This window comes from Elephantulus edwardii, unplaced genomic scaffold (genome assembly GCF_000299155.1).
Source record: "Elephantulus edwardii isolate Elephantulus edwardi_28Jun2011 unplaced genomic scaffold, EleEdw1.0 scaffold00524, whole genome shotgun sequence".
Classification (NCBI taxonomy): domain Eukaryota; kingdom Metazoa; phylum Chordata; class Mammalia; order Macroscelidea; family Macroscelididae; genus Elephantulus; species Elephantulus edwardii.
This window is the reverse complement of record NW_006400274.1, coordinates 282,381-289,837: the sequence shown is the minus strand read 5'-3', so window position 1 is coordinate 289,837 and position 7,457 is coordinate 282,381.

The following is a 7,457-nucleotide window of genomic DNA, read 5'->3' as shown; positions in this document are numbered from 1 at the left end:
CGCAGGAGGGGAAGACCCTCTATGAGATGGATTGATTCGGTGACTGGGGTAATCGGGATGGGTGTGTCAGAGGCGGTGTGGTTGGCGCAGGATAGAGCAGGGTTTAGGGCTGTTGTACAACTCGACGGCACATAACAACAACAACAACTGCCTTTGCTGGTGCTATTTTTTTACAATGAAGCAACAGCCTTGCAGCAGCAAAATAAACAATTTAATAAAACATTCAACATTTAAAAAAAAACACACCTCTGAATTGGTTCTGACTTAATAGCACATAGCAACAACAACATATTTTTTAAAATAAGCAAATTATACCTATTCTTTATCAAAACAGGGAGCTCCAATGGCCTAGTAATAAGGAGTTGCATGCAGTTTGAATCTACCAGCTGCTCTAAGGGATAAAGATGGCCAGTTTCCTCCTGGGCAAGTGAAAAATCATTGAAAATCTACCAGAAGGTCAACTATGAGTTGGTTCTGACTCAACAGCACAGAACAACAGCTTTAAACAGATTTTTTTCCCTTCCAAAAAACAGATTTAACTAGAAAAGAAAACAAAACAACTCAAAAACCAAGCTTAACTACTGACCCAAATGTGAAGGAGCCCAGTACTCTCTCACCAATCAGGGCCAGAGGACTTTGCTCACAAAAAACGCCTAGTTAAAACACATATACTCTCTAGAAACAAATCTTGAGACTGTGCTTCCTTTGCAGGTGGTCTATTTGGGAGGTAAGGTCACAATCTGGGTATGTCTAGGACTAAGCATCATTTAAAATAAGATAGATAAGAGAAGAAGACAATAACAAGCAGGTTATCCTTTTGGGCAACTGGTGCCTCATCTTGTTTGAGACCTTTTGAGTATTAGATAGGACACCTGGGAGTCCCTTGGTGGTACAAAATGTTGATGTCCTTGGCTGCTAATTTGAAGGTTTGAGGTTCCAATCTACCCAGAGGTGATTTTGAAGAAAAGCCTAGCAATCCACTGCTCCCAAAAATCAGCCATTGCAAATGCTCTGATGACACAGTTCTCCCCTGGTACACACGGGCTCTGCACATGAGTCACAGTGGACTAACAGGTAATGGCGGCCTATTTCTCAGAGCTTCCCTACATCAAGGGGCTTTTTTTTAATAAAAAAATTTTTATTGATTTTCATAAAATAATATCTTTACAGTATGTTTCATTCATATACATTTTTATATAATCTTTCATTTACATTACGTTTCACACAAAAATTCATATACATTTTATTTTAGATTATTTTTATATCAGTTTACTTACAAAATTAGAATACGTTATTTTTCCACACCAGATCCTTTCCATTTCCCTCACCCCTCCACCCTTCAAATTGTATGACCCATTGGGCTTTTTCACCAAGAGGTTGCTCTCCAGGTTGAGAAGGGCTATTTTCCCAGATCTGAGGCCTGCCCCTTTGGTAGGTGGAGCAACCATGCAGCATAGAAACCCTACAACAGAGAGAGGCAGGTCCAACAATACCAGAGGGTTGGGTAGAGCACCACAGGGTCTTTGATGTGAATATGTATGTGCATATATTTTTTTAAAAATAAGATCACTCCATTCTTGATTACTAGCACTTTGATTTATGAAAAGTGTCTAAAGGAAAGCCATTATAGATCACAAATCTAATATTGTAGTCACTTGAAGGAATTGCACTCAGAATTGCACTGAGGTTAATAACATCACAAGGCTCATCATGCAAATGACCAGCATTACAACGAGACAAATATTTTTTATGAGAACAACAAAACTTCATATGATGTCTTGGCTGGAATCAGCTCACAACTGTCTGCTGAAGCTTTAGAAATAACCAGGGATGAATCATCTGCCTATTTTGATGTGATGAAAACCATATGAAAGCTATTGAGCATAGAATACTTCACCTTGCTTGCTTTCAGTCCCTGTCATTGATTGTGAATTTGAAAGGAGGCTTTGGTTCTATGTGCTGTGGGGTTGAGAGAGAGACAGATGCTAACCATGTCGAGAAGCAAAGTCTATGATGTGGTAAAATTGTTTATTACATACAGATTAGCAAGTATGTACAAGTAAACCTGTGCTTCCTTTGCTAAACAAGTGATATGACACTAGACAAAACTAACAAGGGAAGTCTGGCAATTTCAATTCTTCAGCACTGCAATCTTCCAGTTCCCTGCAGGATCTTGGGTGCTAATTCCTGCTGACAGTTCTGCTGGGCCCTTGTCCCTGTTCCTGTCTGTGCTCTGACAACTGCTCTTTAAAGAGAAGGAAGCCACTGGTGGATGAGCCAGGTGTGTGCTGCCCAATGCCTTTTGCAGAGAGCAGTGCCTTCCTCCTCCTTCTGCCCTCAGCAGCTTCTTGGTTGCTCTGTCTAAACACAGGGAAGGAAGGAATAAATTAATTTTGTCACCCTGTCTTAATGGTTATTTTACTCGTGATGTTCTTTTTGGCAATAACTGTGGGTTTGGTTATTACATTCCTGTCTGTGAAAGAAAGGGAACAATGAGAATGATTCTGGAGAGCCCTGGGCTGTTTCCTAAAACAATGTGTGAGACATCTGTCTCTTTCCACAGTTGCTGTGAAAATTTGAGCAGCAATTGACACCTCGAGGATATTAAAAATATAATTAAATTTTTTAAAAAAATGTTTTATTTCTACCTTGTGTCTTATCTTTTCTTAAAAAGAAAATGTCTTCTTTTTAGAGCAGTGTTGTTATTGTTATGTGCCATTTATTGAAACTAACTCATAGCTGACCCTTCAATGGGTGTCAGAGGCAAGAAATCTTACGAAAAGAAATTGCCCATATTTCTTTTGTGGAACAGCTATTGGATTCGAACTGCAAGTCTTTGGCTTGGCAGTGGACTCCTTACCCCCAAACTACCAGAGTTCCCTTTAGAGCAGTAGTAGGTTTATTGTTGTTGTTGTGTGCTGTTGAGTCACCTGCGACTCATACTGACCCAATGTACAAGAGCCCTAAACTCTACTCTGTCCTCAAATGCCTCGTTTGTTTTCTCTGTCTTGTTTTGGATTGTTTTTTTAAGGTCCTTCTGATTTTTGACTGTAGTGTCCTGTAATTCTTCAAGTTTGTTTTTTATTCATTGAAAATATTCAATCATTTTTTCTTTAAATTCTGCAGCAGGAAGTTTCATCAGACTTTATGGCTTCATGAAATCCATTGCTACTGTGCAATTTTTTTTTTTTTTGAGATATCTTGTTTTGGGCTTGCGTTGTGAGTGATGTGCCCTACTTCTTTGGAGACATTGACGTGGAAGAGTTTTTGAAAACTAAGGTGATAGTTGGTTCTTGGTTTGAAGTCACTGCTCCTCTATGGATATGTTCAGGACCTCTCTGTTGCTTGAGTTACTGAGGTCAACGTGGTAAGGCCAAACAGCAGTTTGTAGTCCAAAGAAATGAAACCTTCAATGTTAGACCACTTTTTAAGGGGAGGTTGAAAAATGCTATAATTTGGTCTATGCCGTTTTTTTTTTAACTCCTGGCCTGAAGGCCACATAATTGAAAGGGGGGGGGGCACAAACTTCCGGTGCGGGGGGGGCGGGGATGGCTTGATACCTGGAGGGCACGGGTCAAAGATCCAGAGGTGTGTCCCAGTCCAAATCCACTCCCTCTCTCCACTGTGTCTGCGTGCTCCACTCACCAACTCCAAAATTCAAAGCTAAAAAAAAAAATAAAATTCAAAGCTGGTCGGTAGGCGGACAAACTTCCAGGAGGCTTGATACCTGGGGGCGTGTGTCAAAGGTACAGAGGTGTGTCCCAGTCCAACTCCACTCCCTCTCTCCACTGCGTCTGCATGCTCCTCTCACCATTTCCAAAATTCAAAGTTGGGGGGGGAGCATAAACTTCCGGGATGGGGGCCTTGATACCTGGGGGTGAGGGTCAAAAGTCCAGAGGTGTGTCCCAGCCCAAATCCACTCCGTCTCTTCACTGTATCTTCGTGCTCCTCTCACCATCTCCAAAATTTAAACTTGGTGGGCAGGGGGTGCAAACTTCCGGGGCGGGGGTGGGGCTTGATACCTGGGAGGAGAGGGTGAAAGGTATAAAGGTGTGTTTCAGTTGAAATCCACTCCATCTCCACTCCGTCTGCATTCTCCTCTCACCAAATCCAAAATTCATGCTGGGGGGCGGGCAGGAGCCTTGATACCCGGGAACGTGGGTAAAAAAGGTCTAGAGATCTGACCCAGTCCAGATCCACTCCCTCTCTCCAGTGCATCTATGCGCTCCTCTCAAGCTCTGAAATTAAAAACTGTTGGCGGGGGGAGGCGCAAACATCGTGGTGGGGGGCTTGATACCAGGAGGGCGAGGGTCAAAGGCCAGAGGTGAGTCTCAGTCCAAATCCACTCCCTCTCTCTACTGCGTCTGCGAGCTCCTCTCACCATCTCCAAAATTCAATGTTGGGGGTTGGGGCGCAAACATCCAGGAAGGGGGGATTGATACCTGGGGGGCTCAGGTCAAAGGTCCAGAGGTGTGTCCAGTCCACATCCACTCCCTCTCTCCATTGTGTCTGTGTGCTCCTCTCACCAACTCCAAAATTCAAAGCTGGCGAGGGAGGGCACAAAATTTTGGGGCGAGGGGGGGCTTGATATCTGGGTGGCGCCGGTCAAAGACCAGAGGTGTGTCTCAGTCCAAATCCACTCCCTCTCTCCACTGCATCTGTGCCCTCCTCTCACCAACTCCAAAATTCAAAGCTGGCAGGAGGGCGCAAACATCCTTGGCGGGGTGCTTGATGGGGGTGGGGGAAGGGGAGGCGTGGGTCAAAATTCCAAAGGTTTGTCCCAGTCCAAATTGTCTCCGTCTCTCCAGTGCTTCTGTGTACTTCTCTCACCAACTCCAAAATTCATAGGTGGCCAGGGGGCGGGGGTTCGGGCGAGGGAGGTGGACCGCCAACTTCCAGGGCAGGGTAACCCTGCTCTAACCTGTGGCAATCTCATTGTCTCTGACACATCTACCCCCACTACCCCAATCACTGGTCGATCCATGTCATCAAGGATCTTCCTTTCCTGCGCTGTCCCTCCACTCTCCCTAACATGGTGTCCCTGTACAAGGACCTGTCCCTCCTTGCAACATGCCCAAATTATGTCAGAAGAAGCTTTAGAATCTTTGCCACCAAGGAACAGTCTGGCTTCACCCTTTCTAGGACAAATCTGTTCTTTTAGCAGTCCATGGTATATTCAACACTCTCCTCCAGCACCATGGCTCAAAGACATCAATTCTCTTTCTATCATTCCTAGTCACTGTCCAGCTCTCTGATGCATAGCATGCAATTGGGAAGACTATAGTGCAGCTTAGTCTCCAGCCTGATGTCGTTGCTCTTCAGTACTCTGGAGAGGTTCCTGACAGCTGACTTTCCCAATACAATTTATCTCTTGATTTCCTGGCTACTGGTACCACAAGTGTTTACTGTGGAGCCAAGCAAACTAAAACTTTTAACTATTTCAGTGCTGCCAATTGGCCTAGTGGTGAGAATGTTTGTTTTCTTGATGTTGAGCTTCAATCTGCATTGAAGGCTGCAGTCCGTGACCTTCTGCAGCAAGCGCTTCAGGTCCTCCTCAGTTTCAGCAAGCAGGGTTGTGTCATCTGCATAACACAGTTTGTTGATGAATCTTCCACCCTCCTGGTACAGCCCAGGGTCCCTGATAATCTGTTCTCTATACAGATTGACAAGTTATGGAGACAGAATACTCTGGTGGGCGCCCTTCCCAGTTTTGAACCATGCAATGTCTCCTTGCTCTGTTCTGATGACTGCCTGCCTCTTGGTCCAAGTGTAAATTTCCCATAAGCACAATCAAATGTTCTGGGTTTCCCATTCTTCTCAGAGTCAGTCACTGCTTGTTGTTATCCACACAGTCAAAAAAGCCTTTGCATAGTCAATGAAGCACAGATAGACATTCCTCTGGTACTCTGCTTTCATCTAACATTAGCTGTAATAGCCCTAGTACCCATAGCTTCTTCTAAACCCAGGCTGCACTTCTGGCAATTATCCATTGACATGTTGCTTCAGTCGTTTTTGGATAATTTTCAGCAGAATCTTGCTCGCATGTGATATTAATGATATTGTTAGAAAATTTCCACACTCTGTCAGGTCACTATTTGGAATGGGTACAAATATCAATCTCATCCAGTCATTTAGCCAGGTGGCTGTCCTCTGGATTTCTTGGCACAACTTTGTGAGCACATCCAGGGCAGTGTCTGTTTGTTGAAATATGTCAACTGGTGTGCCGTCAACTCCTGGACCCGTGCTTTTTGCCAATTCTTTCAGAGCAACTTGAACTTACTCCATCACCACAGGCCCTTACTCATACGTTATTTCATGAAATTCTTCTGTGTTAGCCAATTTCTTCTGGTATAGTGACTCTGTATACTTCTTCCATCTTCTTTTAATGCCTCTTGGATCATTTAATACTCTGCCCAAAGCATCCTTAAGTACTGCCACTGGTGGCTTGAATTTGTTTTTCAATACCTTCAGCTTAAGAAATGCTGAGCTAGTTGGCTGTCTCAGTGCAGTGCGGGATAGCCTCATCTTTCTCTTACTGCTCTCCTCGCTTCAGTCTGCAACCATGTCTGACAAACCCGATATTGCTGAGATTGAGAAATTTGGTAAGTCAAAACTGAAGAAGACAGAGACACAAGAGAAAACCCCACTGCCTTCAAAAGAAACAATCATACAGGAGAAGCAAGTGAGCCAATAGTAATGAGGCTGTGCCCCTGATATGCTCTGAACATTCCACAAGCATTGCCTTCTTATTTTAGTTTTTTTAGCTGTTTAACTTAGTAAGATGCAAAGAGGTTGGGTCAAGTTTAAATGACTGTGCTGTCCCCTTTCACATCCAAGAAACTAGAACTACTGACAACTAAAGGCGGCCCCTGTCACTCTCATTAGCCTGCATGGCTGGCAGGGAAAAGACCTCACATGTTGGTGAAGGAAGGAGCTGGGTGGGACAACAGTGAGTAAAATACAGGGTAAAAAGCAAAGGCTGTCCAAAGTGTCTTGTGGCATAAAATGAAATTTAATCAGAGTGCCATTTTTTTCAAATGATTTTAATTATTGGAATGCACAATTTTTTAAATATGTAAATCAAGTTTTAAAACCTGAAAAAAAAATATGCTGAGAGAATTCGGCCCATTTGATCTTCTGCCTTCAGCTCTGAAGGAAAAAAAAGTATTCTGTGTGCTCCTTTTCTCTGCTCCTTATTTCTCTAATTAATCACAGTTTGGATCTTTTTTTTCAATTAAAGAACCACTGTTGAGTGAACCAACATTGCTATTAACTAAAATCCATTAAGAAGCCCTTAATGTACCACAACAAGATAAAGGTAAATAATCCAATAAAAAAATGGGCACAGGATATGAACAGACACTTCATCAAAGAAGACATTCAGATGGCCAACAAGCACATGAAGAAATGTTCAAAATCCCTAGCTCTAAGAGAGATGCAAATCAAAACAACTATGA